Source organism: Sphaeramia orbicularis, unplaced genomic scaffold (assembly GCF_902148855.1).
Source record: "Sphaeramia orbicularis unplaced genomic scaffold, fSphaOr1.1, whole genome shotgun sequence".
Lineage (NCBI taxonomy): Eukaryota > Metazoa > Chordata > Actinopteri > Kurtiformes > Apogonidae > Sphaeramia > Sphaeramia orbicularis.
In genome coordinates, this window is record NW_021941444.1 from 417,182 (window position 1) to 425,511 (window position 8,330).

At 37.0% G+C, this 8,330-nt stretch overlaps 1 non-coding gene across 1 annotated transcript; it reads right to left on the bottom strand.

Annotated features, from left to right (window-relative positions):
- Positions 1-3,307: 3,307 nt before the first annotated feature.
- On the bottom strand, positions 3,308-3,379 carry trnag-ucc (transfer RNA glycine (anticodon UCC)). Its single transcript has one exon. It is a non-coding gene; the product is annotated as a tRNA-Gly (tRNA).
- Positions 3,380-8,330: the final 4,951 nt, after the last annotated feature.

An 8,330-nucleotide genomic window follows, 5' to 3' on the forward strand; every position in this document is an offset into this window, starting at 1 on the left:
CAAGGTGGACACCGAGGCGGAGGACGAAACAGGAGGGAAGAAGAAGAAAAGAGACGAACTGAGACTTGAGCAGAAGACTCTGTTCAAACAGGACTGATGAGGACCAGCCCCAAGATGAATACAGGGTTCGGGTCAGTCACATGGGTTCATTCTACAGGTCAAACACAGTCTGAGCACAGATGGACTACATACAGGTTCATGTGTGATCATGTCAGGAGATCCCAGAGCAGATCCCAGAGCAGATCCCAGAGCAGATCCCAGGGCAGATCCCAGGGCAGATCCCAGAGCAGATCCCAGGGCAGATCCCAGAGCAGATCCCAGAGCAGATCCCAGGGCAGATCCCAGAGCAGATCCCAGGGCAGATCCCAGGGCAGATCCCCAGGCAGATCCCAGGGCAGAGCCCAGAGCAGATCCCAGCCTGACTCCAGTTGAATCCCTCATTATTATCCCACCAGTGCCACAGCAGACGCTCAGACCCAGGACCATCCTCCTGTTCACACAGGCTTCTGTTGGACTCCAGTGTTAGCCGGTCCTCCGGTCCACCACAGCCCACTGCTGATGCCCGTCCGACCGGCACGGGTCTGAACTGACCCGGGTCACCAGAGGACATCATGAGGACAATGGGCGGAATCAGTGAGCGACTGGACCGACTCCTAAATGTTCTGACAGACATGAAGACTATATTTATCAACCTATGAACTTTAGGTCCTTGTCTCTTTGCTGTTGCTGAATGTCCATTCTGGGCAGGACTGCTTTGATGGGTCCAGGGTCTAATTGGTTCTGGTTGTGGTTCTGGTGGTGGATGTGCTGCTCTGACAGTAGGATGTTCTGTCTGTGTGTTCATTGTTCTTCTGTGTATCTGATGTGTCCATCAACCAGAGGAATGACCTTTGTCCCCATTCTTCTCAGTTCCTCAGTGTCCTCCTCCTCAGTGTCTCCAAAGGTTCCAAACACTACAACATGAGTACTCCAGCTGGCGGAGTGGGGCGTGAAGGAGCGCACATTTCCACGGGCATTTTACTCTTTATACATCTGAATGTGAGTGGTGGAAAAGGGCGAAGCCCAGGTTTTGTGCGTACGCACGCTTTATACATGAGGCCCCTGATTTTTTTGTGTGTACAGACTTTTGGGATTGAAGCGTACGGCAGGTTTCAGGAATGAAATCCGTGCAAGTCTTTATTACATTGAGGCCCCAGTGAGGTCTGCTGGTCCAGGGGTCTGCTGGGTCTGCTCCAGTCCACTGGGCTCCTCATCTAGTCTCTGGGCTGAGTCCAGGGTCTACCCGGGGCGTTGGTGGTCTAGTGGTTTAGGACAGCTGTCCGTCATCAGCTGACCGGGTTCGATCCCGGCCGACGCAATCTACAAAGTCTTTTTTATTTTTTTTTTCTCTTTTTCTTTCCCAACTTTATTGAAAACGTTAGAGTACACAGAGCATACATTTATGAACAAACAACAAGATGTCAAAAAGGACAAAACATTTGAACATTTAGTTGTAGTTCAGTTGTAGTTCAGTTGTAGTTCAGTTGTAGTTTAGTTGTAGTTTAGTTGTAGTTCAGTTGTAGTTTAGTTGTAGTTCAGTTGTAGTTCAGTTGTAGTTCAGTTGTAGTGTAGTTGTAGTTCAGTTGTAGTTCAGTTGTAGTTCAGTTGTAGTTCAGTTGTAGTTTTAGTTGTAGTTCAGTTGTAGTTCAGTTGTAGTTTAGTTGTAGTTCAGTTGTAGTTCAGTTGTAGTTCAGTTGTAGTTTAGTTGTAGTTCAGTTGTAGTTCAGTTGTAGTTCAGTTGTAGTTTAGTTGTAGTTCAGTTGTAGTTTAGTTGTAGTTCAGTTGTAGTTCAGTTGTAGTTTAGTTGTAGTTCAGTTGTAGTTTAGTTGTAGTTCAGTTGTAGTTCAGTTGTAGTTCAGTTGTAGTTTAGTTGGTCGTTCAGTTGTAGTTCAGTTGTAGTTCAGTTGTAGTTTTAGTTGTAGTTTAGTTTGTAGTTCAGTTGTAGTTCAGTTGTAGTTCCAGTTGTAGTTTAGTGTAGTCAGTTGTAGTTCAGTTGTAGTTCAGTTGTAGTTTAGTTGTAGTTCAAGTTGTAGTTCAGTTGTAGTTCAGTTGTAGTTTAGTTGTAGTTCAGTTGTAGTTTAGTTGTAGTTCAGTTGTAGTTCAGTTGTAGTTTAGTTGTAGTTCAGTTGTAGTTCAGTTGTAGTTTAGTTGTAGTTCAGTTGTAGTTCAGTTGTAGTTCAGTTGTAGTTCAGTGGTCTCTTTTCTCTTCTTCTCTGTGCTCCTAGTCAAATCAATCCCAGACAGGACTCTGCTGCTTTAGTCTCATGTTTCCAGGTAGAGTGGGGACCAGAAGCGACTGGAAACCACAAGTGAACACAAGTGACGGAGCAAAAGTGTCGTATGGAGACAGCACAGAAAACTGAGAGAGACAAAGAAATCCATTGAACATCAATCTGACATTGACAAAGACCAAAACCAAGGGAATTGGATCCAGAACTTTGATCCGTTTTAGTTAGTTTAGTAAACACACAATACAGTTTCAGTTAGTTATGTTTTTTCTTTTAATTCTAGTTTTTATTTATTTCAGTGAATGAACATGTTTTTTCAGTTGTAGTTTTGGTCATTTGGTTCGTTTCATTAACGATAAGAACCTTGGCACAAACATTAGTGTCGGGTTAGGCATTTAATGAGGGTAAGTGTGTTAGCGACAGCGTCATACGACCTGAACGTAGTGATTATTTCCCATTTCCATCCACTGGTTTTCATCCCTCAGAAGTGAAGGCAGTCCTGAGCTCAGATTCAGTCCTGCCTTTTGGAGCTGCACCTGGACACTTACCACACTGACCGACACACAGTGTTCCACTTCAAAAACACCCACTGTATCTGGACCTTTCTACGGTCGTATCTTGTGGTGTTCTCTACCTTATTGTCTTGTTTGTTTTTTTCCTGGTGGTTCCATAGTGATGGTGGTATAGTGGTTAGCATAGCAGCCTTCCAAGCAGCTCACCAGGGTTCGATTCCCGGCCATGGCATATATATTCTACGTGTCATATTTAGTACCATCACTTGTTAAATATACAAGAACAAACCACAGGTGTGTTGAGGGGAACAACTAAGTGCCTTGCACAAGGGCACATCTACAGATTTTCCAACCCTCTAGTCCACAGCAGAGTGAAAAACCATTGGAGTCATGTTTAGTCTGCGGTTTGTTTAGTTAAAAAAAAAAAAAGACTGTAAATCAACCATAACATTAAAAAAAAACTCATGGTTTGTTAGAATGAACTGACTTGTGGTTCAGTTTGTTGCATTTCTACGTCTGTAATAGACCTGCCATGGCCGGGAATCGAACCTGGGTCAACTGCTTGGAAGGCAGCTATGCTAACCACTATACCACCATTTCTATGGAAACTGCCAGGAAAAAAACAAACAAGACAGGCTGTAGCTAGCATAGCATGTCATATATATATATATATATATATATATATATATATATATATATATATATATTTATATATATATATGTGTGTGTGTGTGTGTGTGTGTGTGTGTATATATATGTGTGTGTGCGTGTGTGTGTGTGTGTGTGTGTGTATATATATACACACACACACAAAAGTGAAGAAACCACATGATTGTAAAACTTTAAATCAAATGTAAAACCTGTTTGGGTTGTTAAACTGTTGTAATTGTGTCCACTGGAACAGTGCCTCTACTTGTACCTTCTGCCATGTCTTCTTTGTTTTCTACCTTCAGACAGTTTTAAGTAATCTTGTGTTTTATGGACCATTTTTGTTTTTGGGCTTTTTCTTGTCATGATCTGATTCAATTAAGCTGAACTTTATGTATGTATGTATGTATGTATGTATGTATGTATGTATGTATGTATGTATTTATTTATTTATTTATTTATTATGATATTTTATTATGCTGAACTTTTTTTTTTTTTTTTTTTTTTTAATATTTTATAAAGCTGAACTTTATTTATCTATTATTTAAAAAAAAAAAAAATTATTAAGCTAAATGTAATTTTTCTATTTATGTATTTATTATTATTATTATTATTATTATTATTATTATTATTATTATTATTATTATTACTTATAATAAATATAAATATATATTATTATGATGTTTTATTAAGCTGAATTTTAACCTATAAAGTTTATTAAAACAAACAAAGGTTAACCTTGGACTTGTTTGAATGGGCTCCGTCCTGACCCTGGGCTCAGACTACTTCCTGGTGCAGAATGTGATTGTGTCTGGAATGACTGCTGGCTTCTCCTCTCTAATGTGTCTGCTGTCTTCTGAAATGATGACCTCCAATGACAGGAACTCTTAAACCCATCGGTTTCCTCCGCTCCGCTGCTTAGTCTGTCTTTTTTTTACTCCACTCTTTCCCTCCTTTGCACCTGCGACTGTGGAATAAATATTTACAGCCTTTAGAGTCGTGCTGCTTCGGACAAATCCCAACCTTGAACATGGTCTGGGGCAGGAAGGAGTGGAGCAGATGTTTGGTTTGTAGGAGAAAAGTAAAAAAAGAACATTTCTGATGCGTCCTCATCCTTGAACAGCAGGACAGGTCCATAAAAAGGCCAAAAAGAGTGCATTTACACTCAAACTAAAGGGGAAAAAGAACATTCAGGCCCAAAAACAGACCGAAAAGTGTAAGAATAACACAGTAAAAGTGGAAAGAATTAGAATCAGATGGATGTATTCATCTGAGGGGAAATTATTATGATGTCAAACAGAATAAGTAACATCCCTAATGCAAAGAAAATATATTTCTCTATATATTGACTATCAATATATTACTGATGGAAAAATGTATTACTGTATAATATATATTTATATTTAAAATATACAGAATAATATATTTGTCAATATATTTTGTATTATATTACAATATATTGAAAAATACATAAGGAATTGCCGCTTTCCATATATTGAAACATATATGACAATATACACTACCAGGCAAAAGTTTGGACTCACCTTCTTATTTAAATGACATGAGCTGGACCACAGATGGCCAACCAGTGCTCAGCATCATTTGGAACTCCTTCCAGACTTTTGGAAAACATTTCAGGTGACTACCTCATGAAGCTCATCGAGAGAATGCCAAGAATGCACAAAGCGGTAATAAAAGCAAAATGTGGCTATTTTGAAGAATCTAAAATATAAAACATACTTTGAGTTTTGTCCCACCTTTTTAAACTCCAGAATTCCACATGTGTTCATTCATAGTTTTGATGCCTTCAGTGAGAATCTACAATGAAAATAGTCACAAAAATAAAGAAAAAACAGGTGAGTCCAAACTTTTGCCTGGTAGTGTATTTACTTATATATGTAAATATATGTCATTATATATTTAGTAATAAACTTCATAATGTATGTATGCATATATGCATATATATATATTGTCTAGTGTATTACTAAATACATGTAATTATATATTTAGTAAAACACTTCAAAGTGTATGTATGTATGTATGTATGTACATCTTTTTCATCCTATGTTGCCAAAATGAGTAAGGAGGCATCTTATTGAGCATTTTTTTAGTTAACACTTTTTCATGTATGTCACGATGCATATTTTCATGAAATATGCTACTATGCATACCAAGTAATCTAAGTGTTGATAAATATCTGCTTTATGTAAACTTGTGTCCATGGAAAGAAATTGAGTTTCAATAAAACTATATGTAAAAAATATAGGGCAGTTTTTGTCTTCATCGCAATATATGTGTTATACTTATCAATATATGATTAAAGCATGTATTGCAGTATATTGGAAAATATATGCACTACTTTCCCATATATGGACATGTATTTTTTAATATAATGCATTATATTTTTCAATATATTGCCATATATTTTGTTTCATAAGTGATGCTTTACATAAACATGTTCTTTGGTCTTCAGTTTTGTTCATTTTGTTTCCTATTTAATTATTTTCCTTCATTGTTGTTCAGTTTGTCTGTTATTTTCAGCGTGTTACTGATTATTTTACTGATCTTTTATTCATTTTATGGATTTCTGTGGCTGTTTTTGATAATTGTGTTGGATATTTGTCCTTCAGTTTTCTTCTTTTTGTTTCCTATTTTATTATTTTCCTTCATTGTTATTCAGTTTGTCTCTTATTTTCATCATGTTACTTATGATTTTGTTGAAAATTTATTCATTTTTGTTCATTTTATTAATTATTATGGCCGTTTTTGTTCATTTTGTTGCTTATTTTTGTTTATCTGTCTACATTTTGTTGTAAATTTTATTATTTTCCTTCATTGTTGTTTAGTTTGTGGCTTATTTTCATCAAGTTACTTATTATTTTGTTAATATTGTATTCATTTTTGTTCATTTTATTAATTATTATGGCTATTTTTGTTCAATCTTTCAGCTATTTAGTTATTTTTACGTCATTTTGCCAATTTTGTTGCTTATTTTGGTTTATTTGTCGACATTTTGTTGCCTATTTTATTGTTTTTCCTTCATTGTTGTTCAGTTTGTCTCTTATTTTCCTCGTGTTACTTATTGTTTTGTTGATATTTTATTCATTTTTGTTAATTCTATTGATTACTATTTTTGTTAATTGTATTGACTACTTAGTTACTTATTTTTCTGAATTACTTTCAGGTTATTGATGTTTTTCAAGTTTTTGTTCATTTCTGTGTATGTGTTGTTGTTATTGCTTAATTTGATCAAATTTGTTGCCTCTTTTTTTTATTTATTTTTTGTTTATTTTTGTTTATTTCTGTTCCTTTTGTTCCTTTTTCCCATATTTTTGGTGAGTTTTGTCCAAGTTCTGTTCTTGTTATTCTCTCTAAGAAATGTGAATAACAGTACCCATCAGTGTCGTTGGCCTAATACTCAGTCTGTTCTGAAACGTTGCGTGTGTTTGTAGCTCCACTCCATCTGTACGTTAGAATGAACATGTGGAAACTATCGGTAAAATCACACTGATTTTTCTGAATACATTTCCAGTTGTTCAGGTTTCTCACATGGTTTGTTAAAGGAAAACATTTTCCTACTGTTACGATCCTTTTGTTGCACTAAAACAAAGACACTGTCCTTCTACGGGATGCTTGTATTTGGCTGTTTTTCTTCCTGCTTTAGGTCAAACTGGGCTGCAGGTGTCCTCTGGACTGCCCGTCTTGCTCTTTTCTCTGCTTCTGTGTTGGCGCTGACGTTCTGCTGCTGAAAAGCTTGTGTTTTTCGCTCTGTTTTTGTTTGTTTTCAGTGGGATGTTTCACCAGGAGCTTTACCTCGCCCACACATTTCATCACAGACTTGATTTTTTCCTCCTCCTTGAGCTGCTGCTGTTGTCCTTTCATTACATCCATCTCCATTAAACCTGTGTTTCCTTCCAAATTCAGGCCTGATTCTCATGATGATACTGAGTGTTTGAGGATGTTTATAGACACAAAAACTGACAAAGAAAAAACAATCTCACTTCCATTCCATCTGAAAGAGCTGAGGTTTTTTCTGTTTCTCATTTTCAGCGTCGTGTTTTCCGAGTGAAAATCCTGGAAAGCACAGCAGCTGTCGGACAAAGTGGAACACGACACAATAAAAAACACAACACATCATCCTGTGGAGGCGGTGGAGACCAAAGCAGAGCTCTGAGCAGCAGGACCGAGGTTCCAACAGTTTAGGAGTTTTCCTCATAGTGTAGTTGGATTTCATTTGGACTTTTTTTTCTCTAATTCAGTTTCTTTTCATTTGTTGTTGGAGCAGGTTTGATAGTTTTTCTAAGTTTGTATTGCTTTCTAAATGCTTAGTTGTAGTTCAGTTTCAGTTTAGTTGTCTCTTTTATCTTCCTCGTTGTCGTATTCTAATAAATCCCAGACAGGACTCTGCCGCTTTCTCTCAACTTTAGTTTCCATGTTGTTGCACGAGAAGCCAACTCTAAAGGACAAGTGAGCACAAGTGTCGGACCGTTTAATATCATATGGTGCGCCGTCTAAAATTGCTAGAGGGAAATAAATTGATTTTGTATCAATCCAACATTGACAAAAAGAAAAACAAAGGGAATTTTATCCATAATTTTGATCCGTTTTACTTAGTTTTGTAAACACACAGTTTCAGTTAGTTATGGTTTCTTCTTTTAATTATAGTTTTTATTTATTTCAGTTTAGGAAAACGTTTGATCAATTCCAGTTTTGGTCATGTGGTTAGTTTTCCTTAACGATAAGAACCTGGCCTGGAACACAACCATCCACATCAGACACTGAGAACACCATCACCTTCACCTGCATCCACAGCTGGAGTTCCACCCATGGCCTTCACATCAGCTACTCATTTTCTGACTGAGTTTACTTCTGGAACTTGTTGTTAATCGCGTCTTAAAAACAA